General features: G+C 44.7%; 1 protein-coding gene and 1 pseudogene across 1 annotated transcript in view; both read right to left on the bottom strand.

Moving 5' to 3' along the window:
• Positions 1-23,031, bottom strand: part of Bach2 (BTB domain and CNC homolog 2) — a 332,975-nt gene that overhangs the window by 27,667 nt on the left and 282,277 nt on the right. The gene's annotated exons all lie outside the window — the stretch shown is intronic.
• On the bottom strand, positions 14,032-14,592 carry LOC129670787 (60S ribosomal protein L19-like; annotated as a pseudogene).

Raw genomic sequence — 23,031 nt, 5'->3', positions numbered from 1 at the left:
TGCCTGTCTGCCATCATGCATTTTGCCATGGTGATCTTGGACTTGACCTCTGAAACTGTAAGCAAAACTTTACAGTGCTTTCTTTTATCAGTTTCTTTAGTCGTGGTGTCTCTTCACAGAACAGAAAAAGAACTAAGACAGAAGTTGGTGCCACAGACTGGACTATTGCTGTGATAGGCCTGTGCTGTTTTGGGGAATGTTTGAGATTTTGGGGCTCTGGACTAGAAAAGAATTTAAATGCTGTCCATGGGGCTTAATGGGTTACCCCAGCTTGGAAGAGACCCATGTGGATTGTGGAGGCCCAGCTCAAGAGGTTTCAGAGGAGAAGAGTATCAGCAACTGGGCTAGAGACTATTCTTGAAGTATTTTGACAAAGAATGTGGTTGCTTTTTTGTCCTTGTCCTAAGACTTTGCCTGAAGCTAAATATAAGAGTTTTGGATTAATGGTGCGGCAGAAGAGACTTCAAGACAGCCTATGACTACTGAGTCACATTGTTATTAGTGGTCACTCTTACGTAGTTCTACAATGAAAAAGAGTAAGCAGGGAAAAAATATAAAATATACAGTTTGAGGCTAAAAAAAGTCCACTAGGGAATAAATGTAATGTTAGAGTCACGTCCTGTGCTCAAAGAGAAACTTAATGAAAAGCCTGGTGCTAAGTGAAATAAAGGGAGTGGTGAGCCCCTCACCCAGCTAATCCTGCAACCTGTGAAAGGAAAAGGCCCAAGCGATTTCCTCCACCTGAAAGGAAACCTTAGAGAAACCTTATGCAGATAGAATTTAAAAGGGGGTCAGATTCTAGCCCAAGCAGGCAGCAGAATTTGGTAGCACTGGCCATGCTGTTCTGGATTCAGAGTCAGGAAGGGTACAGAAGTAAAGGAGTTGTGGAATCTTCCTTAGAAGTCAAAGGAAGCCACTAAGGTCAGGTTTGTCTGGGGGTCCCTGCCTGGAGGCCTGGAGAGGCCACTGCATGAACCTGGAAAAGTGAAGCCTGGATTGTGCTGGAGACTCCAAGATGCTGCCGATGCTGGGGCTATAGATACTGGCCACGAAGAGCTGATGACAGGCTATGGAATCAGCACAATAGAGAGACTTGTGTTGTAGTCAGCAAAGCCAGGAGGCGCAGAGATCTGAAGAGCCATCTAAGCTTTTTACATCAGACCTGAAAGTACAGGATTTGGGGTTTACCCTGCTGGGTTTGGGTCTTGTTTTGGTCCAGTATTTCCTCACTATGCCCCTGGAAAGGTAATGTATATTTTGTGCCACTGGATGTTGAAAGCATGTAATTTGCGTTTTGAACAGGGGATTCGTTGAGATATTCCGCCTTGAAGCTGAGAGTGGTGGCGCACGCCTGTCATCCCAGCACTCGGGGAGGCAGAGGCAGGTGGTTCAGTGTGAGTTTGTGGCCAGCCTGGTCTACAAAGTGAGTCCAGGACAGCCAAGGGATACACAGAGAAACCCTGTCTTGAAAAACAACAAACAAAACCCAAAAGATATTGCCTTGAGTCTCAGACTAGACAGTGGACTTTTAAACAGTGTTGAGACTGTGGAAGACGACAGGGACTTTTGGAGTTGGACTAAATGCAATTGCATTATGGTATGATACAAACCTCTGGGGGCCAGGGAGTGTAATGCAGGGGTTTGCATGAGGACAGCCCCACAGGCCCATACATTTGGATGTTTGGTTCCTAATTGGTGGAACTGGGATGGGAGGGTTAGGAGGTATGGCCATTTTGGAAGAAGTATGTCACTTTGGGTGGGCTTTGAGGTTTCAAAAGCCCCTGCTAGGCCCAGTCTTTCTCTTCCTCTAACTTTCAAAGCAGGATGCAAGCTCTTAGCTACTGGTCCAGACCTAAGCCCGGATCTCTTGGTTGGCATCGTATTCCTGGACTCAAGTGATAGCACAGTCTTAGGTTGGGACTACATGTGTACTGGCCTAAACTATTTTAATTGTAAGACAAGGTCTCACATATCCCAGGCTGGTCTCAAACTTGCTATGTAGCTAAGTATGACCTGATCCTGCTGTGTCTCCTAGAGCACAGGTAGAAGGCCCTCTCACCGGGAGCGTCTACAAGAAACCAGCAGGCTCAGCTCAACACTAGAGTTTAGAATCTGGAAGATGTTTGTCAGGATTAAATTGACAGAATGTAGAATTACCCCGGGCATGAAGGGCTCTGCTAGGTCACACTGAGTGAGAATGATCACTGTGGAAAATATCATTCCACAGCCTGGGCACCCCGAGATGCTTCTCTGTTCTTCATCACTGAAGACGCAGCATGGGCGGCTGCTCCCCAGCCTCTGGCTGCCATGGCTTCCCTGCCAACACAGACTGTGCCCATGCACTGTGCATCAAACCAAACCTTTCCTCCCTTGAGCTACTGTTGTCAGGGCGATTTATCACAGCAGCATGAAAAGCAACTAAGGAAATGTCAAGGGATGAATGACTTTTTGGTAGAGAGACATATGGTACCAGTGCTTTGCTCCAGGTTAGAAAGGCAGCCTGGGAAGCTGGGGTCCAGAGGAGGCTTCATGAGTATCCTGTCAGTGTTGGGCGGCCCAGAACCATATCCTTTTGCATTTCTTTGGTTGTTTCGTAGCTAGTAAGGACTGAGAGGGAAGCAAGCATGCATCCACAACAGCCAACCTCTTGGGCCGAGGAGCCTTCATTTCATCTAGGTGGCTCTACTCCTTAGCTCACCACTTGCATGTTGAGACACTTGTTATTTTCTCTTTCAGGTAAAGACAGTCACATTTCCCAAGTAAACGACAGGCAGAAGTTATATCAGATATAAATATATTCATATTTACCCTAACAGCATACAATGAAAATAGAAGCTCTCCCTTCTGAAAGATTATGCAAGGGAGTTCATGGAACAATTTTTAGAATGCGATTTCAATATAAGTACAGATCCAAAAATAGCAATAAAATAGTAGCATTTTACACTTTGCAGTGTAAAATGAAAGCGAGAGGCATCCCACTCACTAGAAATGAAGTAGTAAAACGTGCACCAGGGTTTATAGTTTCTATTGAGAAACCACCCCCAAAGATCTATTTTTTTTAAAAATCACCTCATTTCCATGCTAACTGACCTCCCCACTCAGAAACCATATGATTTCCTTGGCCAGAACTCCTGTTTTTACCCTATCAACCCCTCTAGTCATTTCAAATTGTCCATCAATTTGGGCAATCAACTTGATTGGTGCCCAGAAAATACTAAACATGTTGAGCAACCCCAGTCCCCAGTGATGAGAGGCAGAGTCCCTCATTAGAGTCCTTCATATTCGGCCAGAAACTCCTCCTCTGAAATCTAACCAGTTTTGAGTTCTGGCCCCCCCCCCCCCCCCCATTGTTATCCACTGCCTTCTTATCAGGAGCCTTGGCCAGAGTCAGGGCTGTGATCATTGCTCATCACTGTAGACTGTAGACCTCCCCCACCTACTCTCAACCAGATTTCGGAGTGGGATGAAATTTATTCCTCCCAGTTAACGTCGTTCAATCCTGTGCTTTCCAGTGTGTGTTGCTGCTCAGCCATGTGCTTATCTTAGCCTCACACAATCAAAAATTTAACCTAAGAGTACTGATATACTTGTTTAGATATTCAGAAATCTTCCTATTATAGAAATAATTCTTCAGTTTTTTTGGGGGGAAGATTCATTCCCCCCTTAAAAAATTTCTGATCTCTAGTTTTTAGACAATATTTGGGGCTCCATAATTCTTAAAACCCTCAAAGATTTTAACAATGATGAGTTGTAATACAATTGTGTCTAGTTACTTTCTGTAGTTTGGGGTTTGATTAATCTAGACTAGAGTGTAAGTCCTTTCTTACTGTCCATGGACCCAGGGTTTCTATTCCCATCCCTTACCTTACTTTTCAGTGTAATGGTTACGTTCAGAAACAGACGTGAGATGTTAACTCTGAGCTCTTTGCTATCTTTAGCACCATAGTCTGAATTAAACAGAATTGCTAGCATAATTACCTTCCTTTGTACAAACAAGGTATTTGTCTGAATTTTGTTGTGGGTATTCCTAGCCCTTTAGAATCTTGTTTCTCTCTATATGCATAATCTCTACCATTCTGTTCTTTAAAAACACTTTCAAAATATCTTGAACTCCCAACTATAAAACTCATAGATAAATATGTGAGGGACCCTTCAGGACTTTGGGTCTGGTAAGGATTTCTTGGATGTGACATCAAAGCACATGAACCAAAGCAAAACTACCCTAAGAACACTGACCATCAGCCAGGTGTGGTGGTGCATGCCTATAATGCCAGCATTCAGGGAGGGCAGAGGCAGGTGGATCACTGTGAGTTCAAGGCCACCCTGGTCTACAAAGTGAGTCCAGGACAGCCAAGGTTACACAGAGAAACCCTGTCTTGAAAAACAAAAAAACAAAAAACAAAAATAAAATAAAATAAAAAAGAAAGACCACTGCTCATCAAGAGACACAACTGACAAAGAGCAAGTTGACATAAGAAGTTGGGGGAAAATCTATGAAAATTATTTACCCGAGATGGGGTTGTTCACACTCAAAAAGAATTCCTGTGAACTCCTACAGCTGATAAACACCTTCAGCAAAGTGGCTGGATACAAAATTAACTCAAAAAAGTTAGTAGCCCTTCTGTATACAAAAGACAAATGGGCTGAGAAAGAAATTAGGGAAACAACACCTTGCACAATAGCCACAAAGGACATAAAGTACTTTGTGTGACTCTAACCAAGCAAGTCAAAGACTTGTATGAAGAAAAAAAACTTCCAGTCTCTGAAGAAAGAATTAGAAGATATCAGAAGATGGAAAGATCTCTCATGCTCATGGCTTGGCAGGATTAAAATAGTAAAAATGGCCATCTTACCAAAAGCAATCTACAGATTCAATGCAATTCCCATCAAATTACCAACACAATTCTTTACAGACCTTGAAAGAAAAATTCTCAACTTCATATGGAATACCAAGAAATCCAGAATTGCTAAAACAATCCTCTACAATAAAAGATCTTCTGGAGGTATCTTCATCCCAGATTTCAATATGTACTATAGGACAACAGTAATAAAAACTGCATGGTACTGGCATAGAAACAGGTTGGTGGATCAATGAAATCAAATAGAAGACCCATAAATAAACCCACACACCTATGGATAGTTGGCTTTTGACAAAGACGCCAAAACCATTCAATGGAAAAAAAGACAGCATCTTCAACAAATGGTGCTGGTCTAACTGGATGTCCACATGTAGAAAAATGCAAATAGATCCATACTTATGACCCTGTACAAAACTAAAGTCCAGGTGGATCGAAGACCTCAATATAAAGCCAGACACACTAAACCTGTTAGAAGAACAAGTGGGGAAGAACCTTGAACTCATTGGCACAGGAGACAACTTCCTGAACAGAACACCAACAGGCTCTAAGATCAACAATCAATAAATGGGACCTCATGAAACTGAAAAGCTTTTGCAAAACAAAGGACACCGTCAACAGAACAGAACGACAGCCTACAGAGCGGGAAAGGATCTTCACCAACCCTATATCTAACAGAGGGCTAATATCCAGAATATATAAAGAACTAAAGAAGTTAAACAGCAACAAACCAAGTAATCCAATTAAAAAAGGGGGTATAGAAACAATTCTCAATAGAGGAATATCAAATGGCAGAGAAACACTTAAAGAAATGCTCAACATCCTTAGTCATCAGGGAAATGCAAATAAAAACAAGCCTGAGATTTCTTCTTACACCCATCAGAATGGCTAAGATCAAAAACTCAAGTGATAACACAAGCTGGAGAGGTTGTGGAGAAAGGGGAACCCTCCTCCACTGCTGGTGGGAATAAAAACTTGTACAACATTTTGGAAATCAATCTAGTGCTTTCTCAGACAATTAGGAATAGTACTACCTCAAGATCTAGCTATACCACTCCTAGGCATATATTCAAAATATGCTCAAGTATAAAACAAGGACATTTGCTCAACCATGTTCATAGCAGCTTTTATTCGTAATAGCCAGAAATCTGGAAACAACCCAGATGTCTCTCAACTGAGGAATGGATACAGAAATTGTGGTACATTTACACAATGGAATACTACTTAGCAATTAAAAACAAGGAAATCATGAAATAGAAAAGATCATCCTGAGTGAGGTATCCCAGAAGCAGAAAGATGCACTTACTTATAAGTGGGATAATCATACTAAAATCTGTACACCTAAAGAAGCAAGAAGGAGGACCCTGGGTAAGATGCTCAATCCTCATTCAGAAAGGCAAATGGGATAGACATTGGAAGAGGGTGAAACAAGGAACAAGACAGGGGCCTACCACAAAGGGCTTCTGAAAGACTCTACCCAGCAGAGTATTAAAGCAGATGCTGAGAGTCATAGCCAAACTTTGGGCAGAGTGCAGGGAATCTTATGAAAGAAGGAGGAGAGATTAAGACTTGGAGAGGACAGGAGCTCCACAAGGAGGGCAACAGAACCAAAATATCTGGGCCCAGGGGTCTTTTCTGAGACTGATACTCCAACCAAGGACCATTCATGGAGATAACCTAGAACCCTGGCACAGATGCAGCCCATGGCAGCTCAGTGTTCAAGTGGGTTCCCTAATAAGGGGAATAGGGGCTGTCTCTGGCATGATTTCAGTGGCTGGCTCTTTGATCACCTCCCCCTGAGGGGGGAACAGCCTTACCAGGTCACAGAGGAAGACAATGCAGATAGTTCTGATGAGACCTGATAGGCTAGGGTCAGAGGGAAGGGGAGGAGGACCTCCCCTATCAGTGGACTGGGGAAGGAACATGGGAGATGAGAAAAGGAGGGTGAGATTGGGAGGGGATAAGGGAGGGAGCTATATAGCTGGGATACAAAGTGAATAAATTGTAATAAAAAAATCAGCAAACACAAAAAAGAAAAAAAAAGAATTTCTGAAGCAAACAACAAAACAAACAAAAAACATTCCTTCAGTAATCTGACTTAAAATGAATGAAGACTTTAAATTGGCATTTCTTCAAGGATAGACAAATACCCAACAAGCATATGAAAAAAGGTCCTCACCAGCCATTAGAAAGATGCAACTCAAAACTACATGATGTATTAATCCATTAGGATGGCTATTCTTGATAGTAGCAAGTGCTGATAAAATGTGGGGAAACTGAAGCCTTGTAAACAGTTGCTAGGACTGTAAAATGATTAAAAAGGAAAACTATGAAAATCCCTATAAAGATGAAAATAAGAACTGCTGTATGATTCAGTAGCGACCCTTCTGGGCAAGCATCCAAAAGAACCAAAGCAGAGTATTAAATAGCATCTGCACACTTATGCCACAGAGACAGCTTCCCATCTCTCCATGCCCCCAGAGGGCCCCTGTCCTCATGTCTCAGGACTCACTTAACCCTCAAATGCACAATGCTGATCTTTTCTTTCCAATGATTCCTTTTCGATTGGAATATATATTTGAGTGTGATGCCATTTTCTTTACTAGGTTACTTGGTTAAGTGATTTTATTTATGATCATATAAGTAAGCTAACACTAAAAATTTAAAAGTTAGTCCAGGTGGAGCTGGTGAGATGGCCCAGAGACTGACTGCTTGCTTCTCTTCCAGAAGATCTGAGGTCAGGTCCGAGCACCCAGACTCCAGCTCTAAGCGCCCACACAGAGACCCTCCTCTGGTCTCTGTGGGCATTCACACACGTGCACACATGCACAGATACATAAAAACACAATAACTTAGAAAATCCCTTCTGCTTTACTCATAGGTAGAGAGTGGAAATATTGCTGTCTTTCCCCTTTCTTGGCTTTCTCTGACCACACCACACATTTCACACATTCATATCATTGTGTCACTTTCTGCCATCATTGAATTTAAGAGTTTAACAGGAAACTCATCTCCCTTATCCCTCATCATTTTCAATTTAGAACATGCATCACAGGGTCTCAATGACGAAGGGGTGAATTGAATTAAGGTAGTTCTAGCATGGGCTACTGTGGTAAACCGTTTGAATTGTCCTCTCACATGTTAATCTATCACACATTTGAAGACACAAGTCTTGCCTGGTTAGGGAAAAAAATTTTTTTTTTTTCCCTGCAAGAACCGAAGTCATATTTTCCACCTGAAATAAAAATCAAAAAAGTGGCAGATCACATGTGTCTTATGAAAAGTGTTATCTTCCTTCTTGGCCTCTGTAGCAAAAGGTCACCCTTCCCCCAATTAGCCAGAGGGACCCAGTGCACCAAGGAAAGACCACTAGCCAAATGGGAAAGGCCCCCTAAGCCACTCACCTTCTTCCGTTTTCTCCCTTTGTTTGCAAAACAGGAGCGGGCATGGGCATGATGAGGAAATGCAGAGAATCTGCTTGAAAGGGACTTGAGAGACAAGCAGAGCCCTTGCCTTTGCGAAGCAAGCTGGAGCTTGCAGGAGGAACAAAGGCATGGCTGGCTTTCCTGGTGGGCTTTCTACAGCAGCAACTGAATTTCTTTTCCTTTGCTTGAGTCCTTTACTGACTGCCACATAAAAGCAGCTGAGGCAAGCTCACTGCGTTACCTACAGCTGTACGACGGATCAGTGTAACATCATATACAAAGAAATTATTATTATTTCTTTCCCCGAAGGGATGGAGATTTCTGTCCTCTGCCTGTTTCTACCGTGGACTGTGTCAACGGAGGACGGTGAACGCTGATGCAGGCACCATCAGAGAGGACTGAAACAGAGTCACATGTTAACTGGTCAATGGCCGTCCTAAAGCCATAGGCCAGGCAGACACAGGGTAACCTTTCCCTGGGCTGGAGAAGTTCTGGTAACATGGCAGCCACACTGCTGGATCCAAACGCAGGTCAGGCCTGCTCCCCCCCTCCACCCTGCCCAGCTGAGCTCTTTGGGATCCGAACACAGGTCAGGCCTGCCCCCCCCCCCCCTGCCCAGCTGAGCTCCTTGTTTTGTGTGTGAGAATGCTGCACAAGTCAACAACACCGACCAGCACAGCCAGATCTGCCCAGGTCTGCTGGGTGCTTGTCCTGCAGACTTCCACAGCCTCCTCTAAGATACCAGGACTACAGGCTTGCCAATGCCACTAGCAGGGACTGGGGACACACCTTGGCTGGGAAGTGTGGAGACTCCAGGACTTCGGGTTGCTGGGGCATGAAGACAGGCCCTATTTTTGTCAAGTGTGTCATCTCTGGTAGCAGCAGGGCTGAGGCATGAGAGGCAGACATTTCCAGCAAATGACTGTGGCTGGTCTTAGATGGTCCCGTGGGGCCAAAACATATTTTTCACAGTAACTTCAGATCTGCTGAGAAGGCTATGAGAATTCACACGCACACCCAGAATGCACCTTGGAGGCTGTCCTGGGACCACCTATTTTGGACATACTGGGAACTATTATGCAAGATCTCTTTACTAATGGCTCCTAACTGGGAAAATACCTTCAAAAAAGCTATAAATGAGAATATCCAAATGTCCTGAGAATAGACCTTTTTTTTTTTTTTTTTTTTTTTTAAGAAATGCCAAAACCTCAAGAACAACAGGTGGTCTCACTTGGGGTGAATCCAACCATTTCTGAACATGTTGTTAAGGATGCAGACTGAGAGGCCCACAGTTCTCAGGGGTGTGCCAGTACTTTGATGGAACTGAGGCTGAAAAATTACAAACCTAAGAAACCACAACGAAAACCATGTCCCCAGTATGCACTATTCCATAGAAAATATTTGATTCATGGATGGGAGGATCCACAGGGCTCATTCAATGTATCTTTTTAAACAGCAGTCTCTGGAATGGCACAGCTTTGAAAACCTCAACTAAGCTAGCAGGCGTCTGGACAGCAGTCTCATTATTTTCTGTAATCAGTGTGGAAAAGCAGGGCTTAACAGTTTCTAGGCTGGGTCACCACTGTAGGGAAAATGTAAGCCAAATCAGAAGCCATAGCCGGTTCCCTGCTCATGTATGCTCCTCCTGGCTGTCCCCTATCTCCTGTCTTGCTGTCACCCTTTGAGCTCTCTGGAGTGTCAATCAGAGGAGAGCTTGTGAATCTCCAAGTGAACGTTCCTGATACAAGCTGTTTGAGAAGGGGCTACCTTCTATTTACCTCTCTTGTATGGCTTCCAAAATTCCCCCAATCTAATAAATTTGGGGTTTCGAGTTGTGTTCTGTAATCAGCTGCTCAGTGCTTCCTTTGACTTCCAGCATTTACGGAAGGTAGAGTAGGTACAGCTGTCTGGGAGTGTCTTACACTTTACTTCTCTAACAGTCTATGCACGGTGGCCCCTATGAACGCGCTGGAGGACAGGGAGTCCATCAGTGGGAAATGCAGGGGCCAGGGGAAACCTTTACAAAGGAGATACTAATTCAATTGGCTCCTTCCATTTTCGACCTGGACAATAGACAGCACTTACAGACCATCATAGAAGTGCTGTTTTTCAGTGTTTTTTTTTTTTTTTTTTTTTGTATTATCTGAATATTCCATGATATCTCTCTAGATAAGGAATTCTTCAACTGAAAGTTTTCATGTGACTTCTGTATGGATTATAATAAAATTTGCTAAAATATGCACAGTAGAGATGACTCTGTAGTTTCTAGAAGACGATATACTATATATCAGCAAACGGTCACATTTTCATGTCAGATCAAATACTGCTGTATAGTACAGAGGTTAACTGACAGGAAACCAACACATCATAAAGAAATGCTCACTTTGTACTTTTTTTGTGCACAAATCTTGAAAAAATTAGGTAACATGCATAAGTAAGATGTCACTAATTTAACCAGCATAAAATATTACTTGAACATTTATTACATTGAGTCATAAGGTAAACTTGACAGAAACAAAAAATAATTCTTTCATGGAGGAACTTTAGAATGTGCAGACAATAGACGGAGCCGGTAGAACTGCTCTCCCATCCATTATTAAAATGGCTGCTGCAACAGACGAGAGAAAGAGGGTAAGGATGTGTTCTCTAACACATTAAGTTAAGATGGAAGCAGGCTGGGTGATGAGAGGGCACAAAATTAACACAAACCCGTCATTGCTCTCCAAACATTGTGATCCTGACCTTGGTACATACAAAAGACCAGCCTCATGGCTTTCTAGGAAAAGACATCCATAAACACCCAGATTGAATACCCTTCTTTAGCTAAAGAAGACCGGCACCCTCCCCTACCTAGACATCAAATGCATGTCCTGAAGCAGACAATCCAATAAAAAGGATGTGGTTCCTTGGGAGAGCCTGGCACTGCACGCAAGAGCCACAGAGCAAAGCAGACGGGTGCTCAGAGAGGACACACTGTCAGAGCTGTAGGTTGAAGGGCACCAGCCTGCAGGCTGGTGTGAAAGTGGAGGCGGGAAGAGTGAAATGTGTCAACTGTACTACATTTTTCTTCATCTGCTAGGTTAGAAACCTTTAGATTTGGGCAAGCCGTTCTGGGTTAGCGTGAAAAAGTAAGCTCGATGTTTTCCGCAGGAAAGCACAGAAGACGGCATAGTTAGCAGGGAAGGTAAGCTCAGAAACCCTAACGGCGAAAAGCAAGCTGTGGTGAGCAGGCAGGATTCTGAAATGCCCAGGAAGCCACTTGCATGAGGAAGAAGATGGGCAGGGTCAGCTTCCAGAGGCCACTGAACCGCAAGGAGATCGGGGAAGTTCTGGCTTTCCTCCAGGAGGGTATGGGACCCAATGCTGTCCTGCCGCCACCAGGGAAAGCCTTGTAGTGGCCTGTCCCACGCTTGTGTGCCTGAAGGATAGCACCACGTGGCCAGCTCTGAAGACCACTCACATTCGGGCTTTTGGTGCGAAAGGGTTAGAGTTTGCTCCTCACCATGTCATAGGGCAGATATTAGAGGCTTCACCTGGTGCATGGCGGAGTAGAATGTCAAAGAGGTTATTTCTGCACGGATAATGAGACGAGCACTATTAACACAGATCCGCACATTCATACACGGCTCTACACTTCCCGGGAGATGTTTTTGTTTTTGGGCAGTGCTTCCCTCCCACCCCCAGGGAGCATGTCACGCCTTACGAAGGAAGCCAGGCTCCTTTCTTTTCGGTGCCAGTACCACCCCTCCTCACTTAGTCAAGCTACACTGCAATATGAAGAAAAGACTTTGTTTCTGCTTTCCCGGGGTGGCGGCTTTGTTAGGCTGCCCAGACACCCCCCACCCCCCATCTTGGTGGTGCAAATTCTAAGAGCATGGTCTTGTTAAAAACAGGCCAGGCCAGGAGAGGGAGCAAGAGGACACAAGATATTCCTTTATCTGGGTCACAAGGAAAAGTCAGAGGATGAAGTTGGAGAAGCAAACCGGCAAACTGCCTCACACACACATGTGAAATTCAAGTGCTGCACTTATTTGGGAGTGGGGAAGGGCACTGAGCCTGCTGTTTGTCCGTCACCAGCAGGTGCTTTTTTTTTTTTTTTTTTCCTTTGAACTCATTACTGAATGCTGGTCTTTAAAGGCTGCTTTTGTGATTAGCTTGTCCTGGAGGAAAACCTCATTAACTGCCAACTTGACAACACCTTAAGACGGTTCCTTTGTAATTCTAGTTTGCCATCACCATAAGGCAAAAAGACTTGTCTTTATAGGCTGAGGTGTCATCCATCCAGGACAAGGCTCTGCGGCTAGGATTCTCCCCTAAAGGGAGAAACGTTGCTGATGACTGAAAGCAGAGTGCAGATCCCTCTATTTATTCCTTTAGCAAACACATCCAGGCCACCCTCTGTGGTTCCATGCGGGCAGATGCCTGGAGGGTGGGGGATGGGGAGGCAACAAAACAATAAATGAGGAAAGGGTTCTTGGCTAGTGAGGTTCTGGACTAATGAGACAGGACAAGCCAGCAGATATAATGAATAAACCAGAGGCATCTAACACCAAGGGGGAAAGGGACCTACAGGCTGCTGGAGCTGGCAGAGAGGAATGTGCCGGGGGGGGGGGGGGGGGGGGGGGGGGCAGGAGGGGAGGAAAAGAGGAGGCTGGAGACAGTGCAGGGAAACACTGGAAAGGACAAGCTCACCACAAAAGGGGCCTGTGGGCCGTGGGGAGGCGCTGCAGTGTGCTAAGCAGGGGTGAGGTTAGGGAGATGGTGCTGACGTCATTGGGGACTGGCCAGGCGGGGAAAGGCCAGTCCCAGCAGCCCAGGCGAGCTCCCACGATGGTGCCAACCTGCCACCCAGCGCGAGACCTAGAATGGCTAACTCCACACTGCTTTAATTCACCAGAGTCACGGCTGGGACACTGCACTTATGGAAGTGAGCTCCGGTTAGAAACCTTTAGGCACTTTACCACGCACCTGCTGGTAAAGACCTACCTGCCTCTGCCTCCCAGGTGGCAGGACTAAAGTCTAAAGACACACACTAAGCCATGTGTCACCATGCCTGGTCTTTTTAAATACAGATGAGTGGAATTTCGATGAGTACAGCATGAGATGCATGGTTGAAGGCAGCTGTCATGAGGGACGCGGAGAAGGCAAGGGAGAGGCGGCTGTGCTCCTGGGCCCCATTTGTGGATCTTTGTAATTCTGGAACAATCTGTGCCTCTGGAAGCGTCTTCCGCCACCCGCTGTGTGGACCTCACGCTTCAGACTGGGCTTTCTGATCTCAGCTCTCATGCCTCCCTCTCCAGGAGATATCTACTAAATACAGCGGGTTAGCCAGAGCGGCTTCCTCATCTCAGCATCCCTTCATCATAGCTGCCGTTCCCTAGCCGTTAGGCTGCCACACACACAGGTTCAGGGACCAGGACATGGGCAGCTCCGGGGGGGGGGTGGTTGTCCTGCTTACCAGGATGATTACTGTAACATTTCTGAGGTGTCAGCTGTCTTCTGAGGACCTGGACAAAAGCAGTTTCTTATCCAAACAGCACGGTCTTCACCTAGGTGGCTTGAACTGAAGAGAGGCATCAGTGGGTAAAACAAAAGAAAAATGAAGACAATTTATTTCCAGTTTCAGGCGTTTTCTTTCATTATTGTAAATTGCATCCCTTCAACATATTTTTTTAAAAGGCTTGTTTTACTTTAATGACTGAGCCACAGGAGGCCACAGCCAGGCCGCTATGTACAGACATGAACAAAGTTCATTTCTTGGTCTCTTCCTCCATGGACAGAGTCTTAAAGAGTTCTTTCTTCTTGGTCTGGAGTTGCTTCTGTGCTTCCCTGGTCTTAGACCCGTGAGCCTCGGCCTGGTTAGCCAGGAGCTTCTGTGGACCTTGTCTGCCTTCAGCTTGTGGATGTGCTCCATGGGAACCTGCTTGTTTTTGAACACACTCCCTTTGACCTTCAGGTACAGTCTGTGATACATATGGAGGTCAGTCTTAGCTTCACGGTATCTCCTGAGCAGCCCGTGCAGATCCTCATCCTCTTCATCCAGGCCACCTTCTCAGGCATCTGAGCCTTGTCTGTATCCTTCTGCTTCCCTATGCCCACATCCCTGGCCTTCCGTTGAGTCAAGGTGTTTTTCTGGCATGGAGCCCTGGGATGGACAGCCACAGCCTTCCTGATGATCAGCTCTTCCTGATTTGCTGACGGGAGCTGGCACTGGCCATTTCATTGGTCCCACTGAGGTCCAACCAGACCTTCTTTTTACAACATCAGAGGACACTAGAGGCCAGCCTCTTCTGCAGCCTCAGCATACTCATAGCTCTATTTCCCCCTGCTATTCCTTGTATAAAACTAAATTCCTAGCTCGGGTTCATGATGCCTTCTGTGTGGTTCTGGAAAACTTTGAATGACAGGGGAAGCCATCCCTCTAGCCTCCAGATCTACAGCTGCCAGGCTGAAGACCCTAGGCTGGCTGCATGTTGCCAGACAGTTTCATTTTTATTGAGTATTACTGTTTTCATCATAGACATGAGAGCTTAGAGCATGGGCTACGGAGCCAGGCTGCCTGGGGTGATATCCAATGTCCTCTTTTTAGAAGCTGATGTCGTAGCAAGTTAATTAAACCTCTTTTGCCTCAGTTTCCTGATGCGGCACGTGGCAGTTTGTTATCACAATCCCATGGAGTCCACGTGTTAAGTATCCCACATGTGTGCAGCACACCCAACACACAGGGAATGTTCAATAAAGGCCGCATCGCCATCCATCCTCAGTGCTATCATCACGGGATTAGGTGCACAGGGTGTACAGAAGGCTAACGATCGCCTTTTTTCTTAGTGTCTGTCAGATGTCTTTGAGACGAAGACTCTATGGTTCTCAGGTATCCTTAATTCCCAGGCATCACGCTATGCTCTCAAGTGACGTCTTCCCTTGCTGTCAACTGAAAGGTGCCGAGTCAAAGCTGTTATGACAAAAATTACTACCATATTACCACTTGATGGCCTTGCTAGTAAATCTCACCTAAGCATATCAGTGGAACACGGTGTGACCAAAACTTGAGGTATGTGAGCACCAGCTTTCCCACGAGAGTACTTTAAGCATGCTTAGGGATTGGAGGGATGGCGCAACTGTTAAGAGTGAGTACTGCTCCCACAGAGGATCCAAATTTAGTTCCCAGCATCCATATCCGGCAGCTTACAGTTGCCTGTAAATCCATCACCAGGGACTACATATTCCTCTTCTGGCCTCTGAGGGAACCCACGCACACACGTGCACACGTGTGCCTATGTGTGTGTGTATACGTGCATGGGTGCAGGAATGCACATGCATGCACACAGACATGGAGGCACATATGTAAACAAATCTTAAAAATGAATGCCCAGCGCTTAGCTGTATCCAATGGATGCAAATGTTATCTTTTTTTTTTTTTTTGGTGGGGTTCAAATTAATTTTCAAAGGGCAGGCATACAAATTAATGCGATGGTGCCCAGGCAACCAGACTCAAGTGATCTTCATGTCTCTGGCTGCCAAACAGCTAGGACTTCAGGTACACACTACTGTGCCCGCCTGTGAGAACTGGTAAGTCCTTCGAGATTCAGCGAGTCAGTTTTGAGAGCTGGCCTTCAAGTAGCTCGCCTCCACTTGAAATCTGAAGTGCAGAAGTGGAGTGATGTATGTTTTACTGCAAGAGTCAGTAATACAAAACAGCATAGTCACAGCTGTAGCAAGCAAGGGTGAGTTTACAGTGGTTCCAGAATAGGCTCAGTACTGGCTTCTGGTACTGCAAAGAACCCTGTTGACTTGGGGCTTCGGGATGATGTTTTCCAGGGAAAGGCAGACCATATAAAGTCAACCAAACAAAGCTTTGGATATAGAAGTCCTGCTCCCCCTCCTTCCCATTTTTAAAGGGATTTGAAAAGGCAGAAATTGCTAATGAAATACAGGGACAAAAATGACCAAGATATTTCTATTTGTTGGGAACTATCCAAACCAGACCGCTCGTGTCTGCTCCTGGTGGCTGAAATCCCTTGCCATCACTCTTTTAGATAGATATTCACATCATCTTTTTCTTACATTTTCACCTTTTCTCTCTTACACTGACATATTTCTGCAACACATAGTATTCATTTAAAAAAAAGCCAAGTCCTGCTTTCTTCTACCATTCCTTTGTTACCAGAGTCTGTATGTCTTTGCTTAATTTATTCTCTGTTGACTTGGCATACAGGAGGTGTACATTAGATTGGTTTGCTCCTTCTTACTCAGCTTGGCTCTTGTCTGCAAGTACACATCACCCTTTGGTTTACCAACCACTTGCTAAATTATTGGCTCCAAGAACCTCCTTCAGACTCTCTGCCATTTACTGGGGAGCTTTGTATGTATGGAGGTACTGTATGTGTGAGATGTTAAGACACTGCGGAAATGACAGGGTTTCAGAGGGGAAAAAAGTCCCCTTATCAAAATGAAGGGCTTTTATCCTCATTTCAGATCTAACAGCAGAAGGGAATATCAGCTTTCTGAAATCCCAGTGAAAAACTTGACAAGATGTGAAATGTTTTTCTGTATTTTTTTTTTTTTTTAAATAATACAGTGTGTATACTACAGGAGAAAAACAAGACCAAGTAAATTGGTCCAATAGTGTTTTAGCAATAAAGGTGTGTACACAAATGTTCTTTCTCTCAGGTAGAACATCTATTTTAGAATCACAAAAGCCAGGGAATGAAGAGTTGATTTTTAAAGTCTATCCTTAATTCACGTTGTCACGCCCGAACGTCACTTCTCCTATAGGAAGCAAGATCACCCACTGTTCTGAGGCCACTACACAGAAAGTGTAATCGTCATTGTGTCACAGATAGGGAAGAGCCAGGGGAACAAGCTTGGATGATCTTCCTGAAGCAGGACTGGAGTGAAGAAAGAAAGCAAAAATAAAGAGTAAGAGATGGCACACCAGACATAGGCCAGATCCTTGCTGTCCTCTGTCCTCTTCCTGACATTACTTTTGCCTTGGAGGGCATCTTCACAGCAGGGCACTGGATGCTGTTTTCATTACAGTGGTCCAGGGTAAAACCCCACATGAGTTAGAAAGATCTATAAGTTACAATGATCACAGCTGATAAGATGCTATGATCTTAAATTTCCTTGTGCAATGGAGGATGTGGACAGCAAGGCAGGTTTTCTTTACTCAAGCACCTGCTGGTTTGATCATCGTATGAATAGACTGAATGATGCTCTTTCAACATTATAGATTCCACATTTGCTCCAGTGAAATGATCACATTGTATCTCTTTATCCTGAGTCACTATTTTAATTTTTTATGCCAACCCAGCAGGAAATCACGTGTGTAGCTCTGTTTGATCATGGCATCAATAAAATCTGTTACTAAAGAAATAAACCCATGGTACCACCTCAGGTAAGAACAGGTTTAGAGGGTGATTCATCCTGATTTCTGCCCACTGGCTCTAGAGTAGGTAAAAACCACATAGAATAGGAAAAAAAGCAAATATTAATGTGCTTGGGATTTTGGTCTCTATTTTCCACTTCTTCATCACAAAGAGATCTATTTATAAGCCTGTTTTTCTTCATGGCTTTCTCAGTATATTACAGTTCCTGCCCAGAAGTAACACCCTCAGTTTGCTGTTTGTCTGCAAACTTAGATGTTATTATCTTTTCACTTTTGTAACTTAGAAAAATTGATCATGCACAAAGGAATTACTATATTGATGCTTTCTGATAGTACAGAAAATGAGCTAGCTCTTATTCTGCTCAAAGATTGTTTCTCAGAGAGAATGACATTGCAAATGAAGAATTCTTGGGAAAATATATACTTTACTAGGATTTTTCAAGTGTATAAATTTACAAACATGTGCAGAAGAACAGCTGTTACTCTGATCTTAAATTCTGCCGTTACATTTGTATCCCAGTTGTGCTGTGTTCACAGTGGAATCTGAGTTCTCAGACTGGCTGCCTTCGATTGATAAGCACCCATTTCAATCACTAATGATGCTGGTTCCAGTCCAGTGACTGACCTTGGCAAAAACGCCATTTCTTCACACTCCTTTCTTATGAGAGAGCTACAGCTCTGCCATGCAGTGCCTTTGCTCTTTCCTCATCAGAGAGCAAATACCAGAGATGGTGTGAGAATCACCGTAAAAGAATAGAGACTCATTGTGAAGCACTGTAGCATGCAAAATGCTGTCTTACAAATAGGGTTATTTAATTTAAACCTTAGAGCTGTCAAGCTCCTATTACTTCAAATGGAGCCTGTCTTTTTTTGAGTTCATTATATATTGAGATTATATTACAATTTATGTTAGGCTAAGTCACTGGTGAGATACAAGGCGGTTAAAAATATTACACAGCAGTGCCGGTAAATAGAGCAAAGTCACTGCAGCATTTGAAGAGGCAAAAAGTCATCTCACTAAATGAGGATCTGAGCTGTCCTGTACCAAGGCTGCCACTAATAAATAAAAGGCCTCTGGGAAAAGTGCTGAGCATATGCTGGGTCTATTTTCAGCTTGCATCAGCAGCTGCTGCCCCTGGGATCACAGCGTTACACACTCTACACCATATGTAATCACTCCAGTGCTGCAACCAGTAAGACAATGGAAGAGCATGGCATAAATCTATACTGAGTGGAATGCTAAATGAGAAAAATAGTACGGAAAGGGGGGAAATAAACCACATTTTCAAGTCATTAGGAAGAAAGACTTTGACATATGAAGTGCTGCAACCATTAATAGCACTTATCATATAGAGTGGAGACAAAGAGACAAATTAATCAAACTGACAGAACTGGGACATTTTATGCTAATGCAGGCTCCTGGGTTTCAGTCTGTAGTCTTCTGTGTCTGGAAAACTGATACCATTACAGGGCAGGAAACTGCACGAGCAACATGCAACAGATCATAAAAATTCACAAGCAACTGCAGAAACATTGCCAAAAGCTCTGTAACAACACGGATGGAGACCTCAACAGAGAAACCACCAGCAAGCAATGAATGCAGATAAGTTCAGGAATATCTCCCATTCATGCTTTGCAATTCACCATAGGCTTCTTGTTGATAATTACATGAACTGAAGCCGGGAGAGCCAAGTCTGCAGCACACCAGGGAAGGCTGCCCAGGTTCCGTCGAAGGCTGTCCGCCATGCGGCAGAACAAGCTTCGCTATGACCTGAATTATCTGGCCGGATTGCCATGTCTTTGAAAACGCATAATGCAAACACAAAAGTATTAATGTCAGGTGTTAGAGGGAGGAAGGAAACAAATAGGTCATTCAAATAAAAAGGTGGGCAGAGTTTTCCGTGTATGTGTGGGTGGCACAGGGGAAAAGAGCCAGAGGCTGGATACATCTGTGCACAATGCTGTTCCTGACTTAGAAGCAGCTCCCGGGGCGTGAGTAAGCTCACGTGAAAGTGGCTGCCCAGCAAGGCTCCTGGGAGCAACTACCCTTTGTTCTCCAATTGTGAGCTCCTCCGTGGTGGGGGTTCTACTAGCTCCTTTACACCAATCTTCAGAGGTAGATCACTGCTGCCCTGCCACTCTGTGTCTCCCGAGAGGAAGCCAGTGCATGCCCGACACACAGAGCAGACAGGCTCTTCAGCTGGAATGCTGAAGATATTTCCCCAAACAAAACAACTGTGTCCACAGAAGTCAGGTGAGGCTGGAAAAGCGTCTCTGAGCTAGCTCGACCATGCCTATTGGCATCCTCGGTCTCTAGCCTTGGTGATCTGGTTTGCTTTTCTCTCTCTCATTCTCATTTAATATACACCATACATTTCCCTTTTTCTGAAACACTGAATAAAATGTCCATGAATTTGACATTAACCAAATGACTATTGCGTTACTTATTTTAAGAAGTCATGTGTGGTGATTGAACAGTCTAAATGGGGAGACAGGACAAATGTGGATGGTTCAGTTATAAGCCAATGCCACACCTGCTGTGGAGGACAGAACATCGGGAAGCCGCTACAGGGTGTGGTGGAGAGGCACTTGACCCAAAATGGCCTTTTCTTACTTGTTGAAATCGTATTACATTTTCTTTTCTTTCCGGTTTTGGCTTTTTGAGACAGGATTTCTCTGTGTAGCCTTGGCTGTCCTGGACTCGCTTTGTAGACCAGGCTGGCCTCGAACTCACAGAGCTCCGCCTGCCTCTGCCTCCCTGAGCGCTGGGATTACAGCCGTGCGCCACTGCACCCAGCCGTACTAAACTTTGCTCCCAATGTATTCTCTCATTCTCTCGCTACCAGATTCAACCTCTCCTTTGTACTTTTGGGTCCTTTCCCTTCACACAGATGATGGAGTTCATTTCCTCCTGTTTACGTGATTATCAGCGTCTGTTCCCTGCAAACTAGAAGACAAAACAAAATATAAAAGAGAACTATACTGATGCCAAGATCTGGGAGCTTATTTTGAAAATCAAATATTATTCATAACCTGTCTCCCTGAAAAAATAAAAAACTTGGTCTTCGTTCAGACATCCAACTTTAAACTTCTGGAAAGAGGTTCATCCAAACTGTCTATTCTGCTTTTCATTCCTTAGATACCAGGTTGCCCAAACCATCGCCTGCATTTGCATAAGCCAAAGGCCTGAGATAACGGGAAAGTAGTCTCAGGCAGTGCTTACGTCAAGTGAAGATTCTTCCTCCAGCAGCGCTACCTGGACTATTTTTACATCTGACTGTCTTAGAGAAAGCTCCCCCCCCACACACACAGGCTGCGTGAAATGAAAACCGAAAAGCACATGTGGGTGTCCAGAGGAACATGGGCTGCGCTCCCCTCAGCAGCGCTGTGAGCATCTTCTGGCTTAAATGGCCGCTGTCATCAGGCCACTGCGGTCTAGTTAGCAGGTGCACAGCCCACTGTTTTCACCCTGTTTATCTTTTGTGCCGCTTCGTCGTATGCAGCATTTTGCCCCGTGTTTGCATTGCCGTCAGGTGTCACACAACTAGGTAGGCAGACATCCATCAACTTTCAGCATTTTTCAAAACCACCCAGAGACCTAAGAGCAGCCTAGGTTTTTGTTTTTTAGTGTATCGATTGCAGAGATACTTAAATTTGAATAAAATTGGAAGCTGAAAATAGTCTCATTTGCAGCTAGGGTTATTTGTTAATATTTAGAAAGAAAAGGCTATAACAAAAAAGCGAGATAAAAGACAACCAATTAAGATTAAGTACGATGGTAGCCAATCCCAGCCACAGTGGTTTTTGTCTTACACTGAGAGCGAATACACCCTTGCTAAGGGCGAACAACGAACACGCAGTGGTGACTCATGAGCTCTATGGGCCCCCTGAGTGTGCACAGTCAGACTCCATCCCATAATAGCCACGTTAAACTCTAAGAAACTAAATTACAAAGGCAGCAGAAAAAGTTGGAGAAGTGTAGTTATATGAGAAAGAAATTTAGTGATGGTTTGCTATTTCCCTTTTAACTCCATTAAAAACAAACCTTCCTAGGTTGGGCTGGGTGTGGTGGCTCCCACTTGTAAGGTCAGCACTCGGGACACTGAAGCAGGATGATGATGATGAGTTTGAGGCCAGCCATGGTTACACAAAAAGATCCTGCACCTAAGTGGGTGCTGGGTAGTAAGAGGCGAGCGACTAGTCAGGGTGGAGTGGAGAAGCGGAGGCTGCAGATGTGGTGTTTACGTCAATTCCCCCTCCCCGAGCCTCTGGGAACACTGGGAAGAGAAGTTGGGAAGAATGTAAGAACAGGAAGGTAGGCGGGTATTGTGAAGCGCTGGTTCCCGACAAGGCATGACTCACAGCAACGGTGGCTGTCTGCCTAAGACCTGTACAAGATCTAGCCAGTTAAAAACTCCAGCACAGAAGGAAGAGGGCTCCCCAGGCCCCAGCCTTAGCTGGGCAGGTACCGGCAATTGGTGACTGCTGGGGAAGGGAGAGTGCCCACTATGCCCCAGTGTGTGACTCTACACCCACACACTATGGGCAACACCAACTGGACTGACGGTGTTAAAACAAAACAGGGCATCAAGTTTGTAGGGCAATGTGCTGGTGGAAAGTTAGAGAATGCGGCATAGGCTGGAGGGTATGATCAACAGACGTGATTATAGATGAGCAAAAATTTTAAAGCCTAAATAAGAAGTGAAAATAGAAAAAAAAAGAGGTATCCTGTCTCTAAATAAATAAACAGACGAATAAATAGTAGGTTGGGGGAGCGGTGTCAGTCTTTGAAGCCCTTGTCATCTGGAGCAGGTGACAGGTATCACAAAGGGACAGGCCGAGGTATTCTGCTCTGGCCTGACAGGCCGAGACAAAGCTTTGCATGTGGGCAGTTAGCAAAGCACAATGCTGGTAACCATCTCTGCTGCTGCTGGTGTAGGGAAGGTGTACCAGGCTGGAAGGGAAGTGACGGCTTATGGGAAAGGGTTTCTCGGTGGAGGGTGGTGCATGGGAAGTTTACAGTCAAGGAAGTCAGCTCATGGAAGAGTCTCAGTGTGTAGTTAAGATGGTGGCCAGAGGAAGGGAAGGTAAGAAGCCAAGGGGAGGACTGCAGTGCACAGGGGGTGGGGGGAGGTATTCGGCAAGTGGAGGTGGGAAGAGAGAGCCTATGGCTCTCGAAGTTCAGCAATACGCTGGGAAGACACAGGAATCTCCTGGCAGCAAGCCCTAAGTTAAGTGACCAAGGAGAGGTAGAGTCATTTCCCAGAGGCCTTTTCTTTTTCCTTCCTTCCTTCTTTTTTTCTTCTTTCTTTCTTTCTTTCTTTCTTTCTTTCTTTCTTTCTTTCTTTCTTTCTTTCTTTCT

Source organism: Psammomys obesus, unplaced genomic scaffold (genome assembly GCF_907164565.1).
Source record: "Psammomys obesus unplaced genomic scaffold, mPsaObe1.curated_primary_1811, whole genome shotgun sequence".
In the NCBI taxonomy this organism is placed as follows: domain Eukaryota; kingdom Metazoa; phylum Chordata; class Mammalia; order Rodentia; family Muridae; genus Psammomys; species Psammomys obesus.
Note: the sequence above shows the minus strand (reverse complement) of the source record. Positions and strands in the feature narration are given on the sequence as shown.